The sequence below is a fragment of the Haliotis rubra genome, unplaced genomic scaffold, assembly GCF_003918875.1.
Source record: "Haliotis rubra isolate DU_JTF1 unplaced genomic scaffold, ASM391887v1 Scf670, whole genome shotgun sequence".
In the NCBI taxonomy this organism is placed as follows: Eukaryota; Metazoa; Mollusca; class Gastropoda; order Lepetellida; family Haliotidae; genus Haliotis; species Haliotis rubra.
This window is the reverse complement of record NW_025767380.1, coordinates 412,907-425,468: the sequence shown is the minus strand read 5'-3', so window position 1 is coordinate 425,468 and position 12,562 is coordinate 412,907. Positions and strand designations below refer to the sequence as shown.

The window sequence follows — 12,562 nt, the reverse complement described above, 5'->3', positions numbered from 1 at the left end:
CCATATCCATTTGAAATATTTTTCAAAACACGATAAACAGTTGACAACGGGATGCCTGTTCTACTTGAAATCACTTTAGCTGATCTGATCTCCTTGTTATAATATTGTAAAATCAACTTTCTCTTCTCTAAATCTGCCATACTGAGGATCACTGAACATGTCGTCTGCTAGCAAGTAAACACAGGGAGATAACTCTTCACAAACTAATGAAAACGGATTAGCGGAGTTGTCTCTCTTGAATGAAACCAAACACTTGATAACCGGTCAAGGTTGTTTATACTAGAAACCCAATTAAACATATTCCTAAAATTCTCAATACCTTCTGGTCATACTATATAATTTTGTCATGTTGTTGGATCACACTTTTGTATTGTTTGGAGTGTTTTAATTGAACTTGTAATGTCGTTTCCTTCACTTCACGAAATCATTGTTCTAATATATATGACAATCAAACTGCATTAACGTACCAGACACGATTTTCCACAACAATAGGTGTGTTTCTTAATATATAATCCTAGCAAAACTCGTAACGTTATGCTTTTGAAGATAACTGATGATCCAAATATGTTAAGTTTTCAACAGAAGCCTCTGACTGAGTTACTTAATGCCGTGGGGACAGTGGTGTAGCCAAGTGGTTAAAGCGATCGCTCGTCACGCCGAATTCCCCAATGTGTGAAGCCCATTTCTGGTGTTCCCCGCTGTCATATTAGTGGAATATTACTAAAATTGCCGTAAAACCATATTCACCCACTCACTCACAGAGTAATGTCGTGTCATAACTATTCCGGTCTTCAAACCGCTCACCTGTAACGAAGTGAACATCAAACAGCTGACCACCACCGGGAACTACCTCTTGTATCGGACCGTCTTCCGCATGTGTTGACCCTGTGGACGTCATCGTGTCCACGTCATCGTACAACCTTGACCTACATGATCGTACAGTAATTCATACATGTACTGCTCCATATATGTGTTAAATGTTTGAGGATTCGCCGCTCGAGTTAAGGCCACATAAAAGATATTCTTGTTTCTCATAACATTTTCAAAAGAATATGGGGCGGGCGGGCGGATTTTTTTTTACATTTTATTTATTTTATGTCCCAAACACCTTGATATCTGTGGAAATTTAGACCTTTCCTCCGATAGAAAATCAAAACTTAGAAGTGTGAAAATTTCGTGCACATTTTGAGAGTCAAATTTGCATTTTCTCTTGTGTAAATGTTTTTAAAAAATCTTAGGGTCAGTTCGAATTTTTGGACCCTGCGGTAATGAGAAACGCAATATATTTATATATGGCCTGTGGAGAATGACAATTTGTGGAACACGAGATGAACAGTAGTGCTGAAGTGATTGATCGAATAATCTCTCTTGCGTCAGCGATTATCGATGGGCTGTGGGGACTATTCGAAATTCATAAAAAACGAAACATCAAATTCAACTTTAATAGTATGTTTGTTAGTTTTACGTTTGTTAAGTCAAAACATAAACAGCTGGTACAATTTCCTGACTGATGAAACTGCAATGTAAACAACACACTCATGTGCGTGTCTCAACAGTAAATGTTCCCGCTCGTCTTGTCTTGATCGTGGAAATAATCGGTGCCTTTCCCTTTTGCACAATAGGTTTTTGATCTGCACAATACAAGTGATAACCAACACTATAGTCTGTTTGCAGTGAAAACGTACAGATGAATTTCACTTTAAACAAAAACGTAAATCAAATAAAGTGAAATTAGAAGTACGAATCCTCATGATTTGACCTTGCCAATTGAACATATAAATCTCAGAATTTTATTCAACTTAGGATAAAATCTGTTTAACAAACCATCATAGTTACAAATCGCTATTATTGGTTTGTATTACAAGGGGGTATGCACTTTAAATGAAACATCGAGAACAAGTAGGGCTGGTGTAAGTTAACGCTCATCACGTACCGCATGTACATTTGTTTCATTGTTCCATCTACTGCGCTCACCCCCTTGTAATACAAACCAATAATAGCGATTTGAATCTATGATCGTGTGATAAACAACTCTTATCCTAAGTTGAATATAATTCTGAAATTTATATGTTTAATTCGCAATCTTAATTTCACTTTATTTGATTTACTTTTTTGTATAAAATGAAATTCATCGGTACGTTTTCACTGCAAACAGACTATAATGAACATTAATTTTGCAATGGGTAACAAGAAATAAGCTCTAACGCTCCGGATAACAACAGTAACAAGTTATTGAGCTGTAGATGCACTGTAGGGTTGATAAGATTCACTCGCATATTCGGTAAATCGAACTTTTCCCTTCATAACTTCAATTCGTCCACTAGATTCACCATAATCGGATATCCATCTTCTCAAAATGAAAACAATTGCTGAAATATGGGTGTTATTTAATATCTACCTAAACGAGTTGTGACGAGTAGGTAACAAGACTGAGTATCTGACATTTCAGATAAAGCGTGTAACGATTCACTGAACCATCAATCACCGAAACGTCCCACTAGGAAACAAGACTGAGGATGTAACATTCGAGATAAAGCGTGTAACGATTCACTGAACCATCGATCACCGAAACCCTCCACTAGGTAACAAGATGGACGATGTAACACTCGAGATAAAGCGTGTAACGATTCACTGAACCATCGCTCACCAAAACGCTCCACTAGGTAACAAGATGGACGATGTAACACTCGAGATAAGGGGTGTAACGATTCACTGAACCATCGATCACCGAAACGCTCCACTAGGTAACAAGATGGACGATGTAACACTTGAGATAAAGCGTGTAACGATTCACTGAACCATCGATCACCAAAATGCTCCACTAGGTAACAAGATGGACGATGTAACACTCGAGATAAGGCGTGAAACGATTAACTGAACCATCGATCACTGAAACTGTCCACTAGGTAACAAGACTGAGGATCAAACACTCGAGATAAGGCGTGCAACGATTAACTGAACTATCGATCACTGAAACTTTCCACTAGGTAACAAGATTGAGGATCCTACACTCGAGATAAGGGGTGTAACTGAACTATCGATCACTGAAACTTTGCACTAGGTAACAAGATGGACGATGTAACCCTCGCGATAAAGCGTGTAACTCTCACTGAACCATCGATCACCAAAACGTCCCACTAGATAACAAGATAGACGATGTAACACTCGAGATAAAGCGTGTAACGATTCACTGAACTATCGATCACCGAAACGTCCCACTAGGTACCAAAATGGACGATGTAACACTTGAGATAAGGCGTGAAACGATTAACCAAACCATCGATCACTGAAACTGTCCACTAGGTAACAAGACTGAGGATCAAACACTCGAGATAAGGCGTTTAACGATTAACTGAACTATCGATCACTGAAACTTTCCACTAGGTAACAAGATTGAGGATCCTACACTCGAGAAAAGGGGTGTAACGATTCACTGAACCATCGATCACCGAAACGCTCCACTAGTTAACAAGACTGAGGATGGAACACTTGAGATAGAGCCCACTAGGTACCAAGATGGACGATGTAACACTCGAAATAAGGCGTGAAACGATTAACTGAACTATCGATCACTGAAACTTTCAAGTAGGTAACAAGATTGAGGATCTAACACTCGAGATAAGTATCGACATACTGTAATGCACTTCCAGTTATATCCATTGCAACTCATGCCATGAAATACAAACAGAAAAAACAGTTCGTTATATCTGCCAGTTCGTCATAAACATAGTTTACTGCAGATGGCAATCTTATTTCAGATCCGTGAAGGCCCGGGTTAGAATTGGTCTTCAGCAACCCATGCTTGTCGTAAGAGGCGACTGACGGGATCGGGTGGTCAGGCTCGCTGACTGGGTTGACACATGTCATCGTATCCCATTTGCGCCGATCGATGCTCATGCTGTTGATCACTGGATTGTCTGGTCCAGACTCGATTAGTTACAGACCGCCGCCATATAGCTGGAATATTGCTGAGTGCGGCGTAAAACTAAACTCAACCGGGTGGGTTGTTTTATAGAGCTACACCTCGGAAAATATCGCATCACAGAAAAATTTCTCCCAAACAATATGAGTTTGAATATAAGAATCTGTAGATGTTAACCAATCAATCAGAACGTTTCCAAATTACACCTGAAGATCAGCGAAACTGGTACCAGTAGTGCCTCTTGTTGTCAATGTGGATTTATGCAGTTGGATGTATGCAGCATTTCTTTCCATAATTTCTGAATATTATTTTCCACTATCTGGACCCAACATCATTGAGCCAAGTCAGCCGATTGCCATGCAGTTTGGCTTGGCAGTAAGTGTTGCGTTCGTGTGTTCTGGATTGGGATTAAGTACACGTTCTATCATTTCCCTACTCTAAAATTCGGTGTCAGCTTTGGAGTTACAGTCCGTATGGTGTTCGTCTAACCAGAGGGAAAACGCTGGTATCCCTATGTTAGTGTATCTCTATTAGAGTTACCTCCCCTGATATGTCAGGACAGAGTTGCGGTGTTTACGGTGATTCGTGCAGTTTGCAGTTTGTGCAGTCATCACTATTTTAAAATGAACACACTACATTAGAGACCGTTCCATGAATTTGCGTTCTCTAACCACATACACTTCAACAACAGAAGAGTCCGATATGCTACAGTTTCCCTCCGTGTCTTTGTTCCATTATAAACAGCCCCTTTTACATTGAATGGGCGTTATATATTCTGTAATTGCTGGGTAAATTATTATGAGGACTTGCGGATATATATGTGTGTTGACAGCCAGAATATTATACACAAATAAATCGTGTTTCAATGTTACGTGGAATATTTAAAGTGTCACTTACTGAAAATATTCGGGATAATTCTGGCAACAGTGTCACCACTCCATATTCCAATTGCACATTTTCAACTGTGGTGTTACTCGGCTAGTTTTATAAATATTAACAGATAAAAGTACTAAGTAACATAACTGATTGAAGATTAATTAATTAAACTACCTTTTGGTGGTATTAAATACACTCTATACTCACACCTCCAGCATGAAATGAAAATTCCCTGTTGTGACCTCGGGTTGTCTCCCTTAAGGTCTTCAAGGGAGATCAGTCTAACCATATAACGCTTTGATACCGCTAACAACATTTAATGACGAGATAGTTATATTACATGTTCCAAATACGTATGAATTTAGAATGCTTCTGTTTTCGAATGATGTAAGGATACTAAGAAACGTGTGGAATTAGCTAAAAGTAAGTATGAAAGTAGGAATTCAGATCCTTGACCGGTGTGATGTGCATTATGCATGAATTAAGGTACTACTGTAATTTGTATGAATGCGCCTTCCTTGCGTATGGACGTGTAATCTTCATTCGAATACAGGCTTGTCTAGAATATAGGGTTGACAGAATCTACGGCAGCAGTGCTTACCGGCAGGAATTAAGAGGAAATCTCCTGCAATATGAACGGAAACAGCTGCGGCGTATATAACTACTACAACGGTGTTGCGGCGTATATAACTGAGACAACGGTGTTACGGCGTATATAACAGTTACTGCTACAACGATGTTATGACGTATATATCTGCAACAACGGTGTTACGACGTATATAACTACGACAACGGTGTTACGGCGTATATAACTGCGACAACGATGTTACGACGTTTATGTCTTAGCCAACGGTGTTACGGCGTATATAACTGCGACAACGGTGTTACGACGTTTATGTCTTAGCCAACGGTGTTACGGCGTATATAACTGCGACAACGGTGTTACGACGTTTATGTCTTAGCCAACGGTGTTACGGCGTATATAACTGCGACAACGGTGTTATGGCGATTATAACTGCGACAACGGTGTTACGGCGATTATAACTGCGACAACGGTGTTACGGCGATTATAACTGCCACAACGGTGTTATGGCGTATATAACTGCTACAACGGTGTTACGGCAATTATAACTGCGACAACGGTGTTACGGCGATTATAACTGCGACAACGGTGTTTAAGCGTTTATGTCAGTGTTCATTCGAACCTTAGTGACACACTACATAATGCCTTCATCAACCTACGCTGAGAAGCGACTTACAGGATGGGGTTTTCTGGTTGACGCAGTTGACATGTGTCATCGTATCCTGATTGCGTGGATGGATGCTGCTGATGTTAGTCACTGGATTGTCCGGTCCAGACTCGATTATTTACAGACCGCCACCATATAGTTTAAACATTGCTGAGCAACAAAGCAATAAATAAATTCTTTTTGTATCGTAACAGTTAGAAATCTACTTAAATCATGTAATGACATCATCGTTGCAAAACAATCCAGCTTTTGTCATCTCAAGGAAATGCCCAGTGCGAGTTTTTTGGTGTAAAAGTTTTGCATTATGGGTTTGGTGGGTCCATAGGGGTGGTTTTAAAAGTTTTTCTGTACACGTTATGTTTTGAAGTGGTGTACGATGAAATAGAGATATGAGGTAGCTTTAAACAATTAAACACCATTGTGTCGCAGGTAATGGGCCTTACGAAAGTAATTCAAATTATAAGGGTGGCTGAGTGAGTTGATTTTACGCCGCGTTTAGAAATATTCCAGCAACATCACGGCGGGGGAAATGGGCTTCACACACTGAACCCATGTGGGGAATCGAACCCGTACGAGCGAACGCTTTAACCACTAAGCTACCCCACCGCCCCTCGAGTAAAAAGGTGAGGTGAGGTGAAATTGGGTTTAACGTCGTGCTTGAGAATATTCGCTCATATGACGACGTGCATGTGTGTGTATGTGTATGTGCGGCTGCTTGTACTAGCCCAGACTTAAGCTGGTTTTATAGTGCTAGCCCACTGAGATACCATGCCGCAGTGAAGCATGAATACCCCACTCAGACACATTACACTGACTCCGAGCCGACCAGTCCTTGTTTCTCTTGACCTATTAATGCCGATCGCCAGGCTGGCACCAACAAGTACCATATTTTAACGTCTTTTGGTATGACGCGGTCGGGGATCGAACCCGCGATCTTCCGCTCTCCGGGCGGACACTCTAACCACTACACAACGGAGGCGGTCCCCTCGAGTTAAAAGAGATTCCGCACAACCTCAAAAGGATGACTCAACATGAACTACACAGACTCGAAGCATTTACTTCGAGGCAACTGAGGTTCGACACAAGGATGTTTGACTGCATTATTTATGTACATCCTCCTATACTTGCTCTCACCAACTGTGCTATGTTTATTTTGTTAAGCGGGTGGGAGTTTGATGAACAATATTTCAGCCATATCACGATGAACCTGCTTCATATGGGAGGGAGCCCCGAAGCGCTACCAATCTGAGACGTTTAGATATAAGATGAAACCAAGGAAGATGGTTAGTGTGATGACAGACATGGATAAGGAAACATTTTTTTTCATTCACTCACTCACTTTGCGGCAGTGGGGTGGCCTTGTGGTTAAAGTGTTCGCTCGTCACGCCAAAGACCCGAGTTCGATTCCCCACATGGGTACAATGTGTGAAGCCTATTTCTGGTGTCCCCCGCCGTGATATTGCTGTGATATTGCTAAAAGCGGCATAAAACCACACTCACTCACTCAATGTCGTGAATATATGACGTAGCTGAAGGACGGAAAGTTTGCGCGGTGAAACCGATTTCTTGTGGATGTGTTGCAAAGGCGGTGTAAAACCTCGCTCGCTCGCTCGCTCGCTCACTCACTCACTCACTCACTCACACACATCTTACACTAATTTCCATGGGACAGTTGAAAGACGTAAACTCACTCACTCACTCCATATAACGTCCTCTTAGTCCTGGTATTAGACCGAGCAAGACATTCATATCTCCTGACATCTTGTAATCGTATTTGCTATGGACATGAATTGAGAGGCTCGGCTTGCCTGACATTCTTATCACTTCCGTTTATGAAGAAAGCCTTCACGCCAACAGGAAATCACATATCGTCGGGTTAAAACTAAAGTTGAGTGCTCCTGTTGGTACACGTCGCAGGAATGTGATGCATGTTGATTTCTAAGGGACGTAGCTTGTATCTGAGAAATGCAAATTATCGTCTCATGTATCACAAGAGTTAAAGTTAAACTCACACAGGATTGTGTAATTCAAAGAGCTATACTTAGTACGTGCATGCTATACTAGCTATACTACAGGACGAGACTGCTATACTGGCTATACTATAGTACGTGACTGCTATACTGGCTATACTACAGGACGAGACTGCTATACTGGCTATACTATAGTACGTGACTGCTATACTAGCAATGCTACAGGACATGACTGCTATACTGGCTATACTACAGGACGTGACTGCTATACTAACTATACTAGAGGACGTGACTGCTATACTGGCTATACTACAGGACGTGACTGCTATACTGGCTATACTACAGGACGTGACTGCTATACTGGCTATACTACAGGACGTGACTGCTATACTGGCTATACTACAGGACGTGACTGCTATACTAACTATACTACAGGACGAGACTGCTATACTGGCTATACTATAGTACGTGACTGCTATACTAGCAATGCTACAGGACATGACTGCTATACTGGCTATACTACAGGACGTGACTGCTATACTAACTATACTAGAGGACGTGACTGCTATACTGGCTATACTACAGGACGTGACTGCTATACTGGCTATACTACAGGACGTGACTGCTATACTGGCTATACTACAGGACGTGACTGCTATACTAACTATACTACAGGACGTGACTGCTATACTGGCTTTACTGCTAGGGACGTGACTGCTATCTTGGCTATACTACAGGACATGACTGCTATACTAACTATACTACAGGACGTGATTGCTATACTAACTATACTACAGGACGTGACTCCTATACTAACTATACTACAGGACGTGACTGCTATACTGGCTATACTACAGGACGTGACTGTTATACTAACTATACTACAGGACGTGACTGCTATACTGGGTATACTACAGGACGTGATTCCTATACTAACTATACTACAGGACGTGACTGCTATACTAACTATACTACAGGACATGACTGTTATACTGGCTATACTACAGGATGTGACTGCTATACTGGCTATACTACAGGACGTGACTCCTATATTAACTATACTACAGGACGTGACTGCTATACTGGCTATACTAGAGAACGTGACTGCTATACTAGCTATACTACAGGACGGGTCTACCATACTGGCTATACTACAGGACGTGACTGCTATACTGGCTATACTACAGGACGTGACTGCTGTACTAACAATACTACAGGACGTGACTGCTATACTAACTATCCTACAGGACCTGACTGCTATACTAACTATACTACAGGACGTGACTGCTCTACTAACTATACTACAGGACGTGACTGCTATACTAGCTATACTACAGGACCTGACTGCTATACTGGCTACACTACAGGACGTGACTGCTATACTAACTATAATACAGGACGTGACTGCTATACTGGCTATACTACAGGACGTGACTCCTATACTAACTATACTACAGGACGTGACTGCTATATCGGCTATCCTACAGGACGTGACTGTTATACTGGCTATACTACAGAACGTGACTGCTATACTGGCTATACTACAGGACGTGACTGCTATACTAGCTATACTACAGGACATGACTGCTATACTAGCTATACTACAGGACGTGACTGCTATACTAACTATACTACAGGACGTGACTGCTATACTGGCCATACTACAGGACGTGACTGTTATACTGGCTATACTAGAGGACGTGACTGCTATACTGGCTACACTACAGGACGTGACTGCTATACTAACTATACTACAGAACGTGACTGTTATACTGGCTATACTACAGGACATGACTGTTATACTGGCTATACTACAGGATGTGACTCCTATACTAACTATACTACAGGACGTGACTCCTATACTAGCTATACTACAGGACATGACTGCTATACTGGCTATACTACAGGACGTGACTCCTATACCAACTATTCTACAGGACCAGACTGCTATACTGGCTATGCTACAGGACGTGACTGCTATACTGGCTATACTACATGACGTGACTGTTATACTGGCTATACTACAGGACGTGACTGCTATACTAACTATACTACAGGACGTGACTGTTCTACTGGCTATACTACAGGACGTGACTGTTATACTTGCTATACTACAGGACGTGACTGCTTTACTGGCTATACTACAGGACGTGACTACTATAATAACTATGCTACAGTACGGGCTTACCATACTGGCTATACTACAGGACGTGACTGCAATACTAACTATACTACAGGACGTGACTGCTATACTGGCTATACTACATGACGTGACTGTTATACTGGCTATACTACAGAACGTGACTGCTATAATAACTGTACTACAGTACGGGCCTGCCATACTGGCTATACTACAGGACGTGACTGCTATACTGGCTATACTACAGGACGTGACTGCTATACTAACTATACTACCTGACGTGACTCCTATACTAACTATACTACAGGACGTGACTGTTATACTGGCTATACTACAGGACGTGACTGCTATACTAACTATACTACAGGACGTGACTGCTATACTGGCTATACTACAGGACGTGACGGCTGCATTGGCTATACTTCAGGACCTGACTGCTATACTGGCTATACTACAGGACGTGACTGCTATATTAACTATACTACAGGACGTGACTGTTATACTAACTATACTATAGGACGTGACTGTTATACTGGCTATACTACAGGACGTGACTGTTATACTAACTATACTACAGGACGTGACTGCTTTACTGGCTACACTACCTGACGTGACTGCTATACTAACTATACTACAGGACCTGACTGCTATACTGGCTATACTAGAGGACGTGACTGCTATACTGGCTATACTACAGGACGTGACTGCTACATTAACTATACTACAGGACGTCTCTGTTATACTGGCTATACTAGAGTACGTGACTGCTATACTGGTTATACTAGAGTACGCGAATGAATGTTATACTGGCTATACTACAGTACGCGAATGCTATACTGGCTATACTACTGTACGCAACTGCTATACTAACTATACTAGAGTACGTGACTGCTATACAGGTTATACTAGAGTATGCGAATGCTATACTGGATATACTACAGTACGCGAATGCTATGCTCGCTATACTACAGAACGGAACTGCTATACTAACTACACTAGAGTACGTGACTGTTATACTAACTATACTACAGTACGTGACTGCTATACTGGCTATGCTACAGTACGGGCCTGCTATACTGGCTATACTACAGGACGTGACTGCTATACTAACTATACTACAGGACGTGACTGCTATACTGGTTACACTACCTGACGTGACTGCTATGCTAGTTATACTACAGGACGTGACTGCTATACTAACTATACTACAGGACGTGACTGCTATACTGGCTATACTACAGGAAGTGACTGCTATACTGGCTATACTACAGGACGTGACTGCTATATTAACTATACTACAGGCCCTGACTGTTATACTAACTATACTACAGGCCCTGACTGTTATACTAACTATACTACAGGACGTGACTCTTATACTAACTATACTACAGGACGTGACTGTTATACTGGCTATACTACAGGACATGAATGTTATACTGGCTATACTACAGGACGTGACTCCTATACTAACTATACTACAGGACGTGACTGCTATACTAGCTATACTACAGGACATGACTGCTATACTAGCTATACTACAGGACGTGACTCCTATACTAACTATTCTACAGGACCAGACTGCTATACTGGCTATGCTACAGGACGTGACTGCTATACTGGCTATACTACAGGACGTGACTGTTATACTGGCTATACTACAGGACGTGACTGCTATACTAACTATACTACAGGACATGACTGTTATACTGGCTATACTACAGGACGTGACTGTTATACTGGCTATACTACAGGACGTGACTGCTTTACTGGCTATACTACAGGACGTGACTACTATACTAACTATGCTACAGTACGGGCTTACCATACTGGCTATACTACAGGACGTGACTCCTATACTAACTATACTACAGGACGTGACTGCAATACTAACTATACTACAGGACGTGACTGCTATACTGGCTATACTACATGACGTGACTGTTATACTGGCTATACTACAGAACGTGACTGCTATAATAACTGTACTACAGTACGGGCCTGCCATACTGGCTATACTACAGGACGTGACTGCTATACTGGCTATACTACAGGACGTGACTGCTATACTAACTATTCTACCTGACGTGACTCCTATACTAACTATACTACAGGACGTGACTGTTATACTGGCTATACTACAGGACGTGACTGCTATACTAACTATACTACAGGACGTGACTGCTATACTGGCTATACTGGACGTGACTGCTATATTAACTATACTACAGGACGTGACTGCTATACTAACTATACTATATGACGTGACTGTTATACTGGCTATACTACAGGACCTGACTGTTATACTAACTATACTACAGGACGTGACTGCTTTACTGGCTACACTTACCTGACGTGACTGCTATACTATATACTACAGGACCTGACTGCTATACCGGCTGTACTA

General features: G+C 41.6%; 1 protein-coding gene across 2 annotated transcripts in view; it reads left to right on the top strand.

The window, feature by feature from the left end:
* LOC124257745 (postacrosomal sheath WW domain-binding protein-like) overlaps window positions 1–12,562 on the top strand; it is a 132,169-nt gene that overhangs the window by 72,901 nt on the left and 46,706 nt on the right. The window lies entirely within an intron of this gene.